Raw genomic sequence first — 1578 nt, 5'->3', positions numbered from 1 at the left:
GGGGGGGGGGGGGGGGGGGGGGGTAGATAGAAGTGAGACAATAGAGAAGAGGAACACAGAATGAGTTAATGCTCAAAGGCTACAAAGGCAGGGTACAGTGTCAATCCAAAAATACGTCAAAACAACTTTACATTTGGCATCTTTTCACTCTTCGGTTTCATCGTTTTTGGGAGACTGGGTGAGGGTGAGGAGAGGGAAATGAGGACACACAGGGTGAAACGGAGAAGGCAGAGAAAGAAGGGCAGGGTGGAGGTGTAGCTGAATGCCATCCAGTCATCGGGGAGTCAGCCCTGCTTGTTCAGAGAGCTCAGCATCTGAATAGAGAAAAGAATTCTGGCTGAAACAAGCCGATGCTCATTTACTCTCCCCAAGCTTGGAGCAGTGCCAGTCAGACTAGAGAGAGAAGGAGTTTGGTGAGGTTAAACCACAAATGCTTACCGTGTTTATTCTAGAGCAAGGACGTGCTATTTATTGTGAAAATCTGCTTTATTGTAATACCCAATGACCAATCACCAATGATGTCACAATAAAAAAAAAGAAACATGAATGCTGTTTGCCTCTGCAGGATTATTATATTTTTCCCGACGTGGAAAATGAGATTTTAACAATCATTAGCATAAGCCTAACACGCACCCCTACTTCTGTGATGTGTTTAGAAATATGGGGGAGTTGTATTGACTTCCGCTGCATATTAGATGCATGCAGTTATATAACAGTATAATCATGGTGAGATGTCCAGATTTCTAAAGATAAGCTGGCAAGTTACTTAGCAACCACCACAGAGCAGGATAGGGAAGCAGGTATGATTGCCAATGAATACTGGCCAAACTCTTTTAATCATGACAACAAGGCATGCACTCCAACACTGTGGCTATATTTGTTTGTGCCACTGGCTTTACTTTATTATTATTTTGTTCTTCTACCAACCTTGTATTAATTAAAATATGATAATAAATGTTACTAAATCAGAGGTAGAGAGCGGATAAATAACAAACTTGTACTTCATTATTAAATTTGTGTATGAAAATAATAAATTTTTTGAGAGTAATACATCTAAATGAGTTAGTTTGACATCTTCTGCTTTGAACAGAATCCCTCAGATCCACAGTACAGCCCAGGTACATGTCATTATCTGCTCTTTAAATGACAAAATATGACTACAAAAGACCCCCCAGTTGTTGTCTTCATTCTGTACTCATTATATTAATTTATTTTGCCTCAATATGGGTTTCTCTTAATGAATGCGTGACTATATAAACTTTTTTGTCTGCTTTTGTATTGTTTTTGTGTAGTCTCACCTCTTTTTGGCCAGGTTTTTCACTACTGACTTGCTGCACTTGGTTAAAAACTGATCAAAAACTAAAATAGGAAATGCGGCGACTCGGAATGAGCAGGAATGCACTGAAACGGATGCCAGGCCCGAACAGCTGACAGCTGTGGAGTTAAAGGGGAGGCTTTGAGGACTAAAGGCCAAGACTGTTGGTCTCCAATTTATTGTATGCAAAAAGCAATTCGTGATGAGAGAGGACACACACAAACACTGCGAGACGGGACTCAGGGAAGAACAGATCTATATCT

At 40.6% G+C, this 1578-nt stretch overlaps 1 protein-coding gene across 1 annotated transcript in view; it reads left to right on the top strand.

The window, feature by feature from the left end:
- The window catches only part of grapa (GRB2 related adaptor protein a), a 31595-nt gene that overhangs the window by 17204 nt on the left and 12813 nt on the right, over positions 1-1578 (top strand). The window lies entirely within an intron of this gene.

This window comes from Morone saxatilis, unplaced genomic scaffold (genome assembly GCF_004916995.1).
Source record: "Morone saxatilis isolate NCDOM2014 unplaced genomic scaffold, NCSU_SB_2.0 Contig14, whole genome shotgun sequence".
NCBI classification, from domain to species: Eukaryota; Metazoa; Chordata; class Actinopteri; family Moronidae; genus Morone; species Morone saxatilis.
This window is presented reverse-complemented; position numbering and strand designations above follow the sequence as displayed.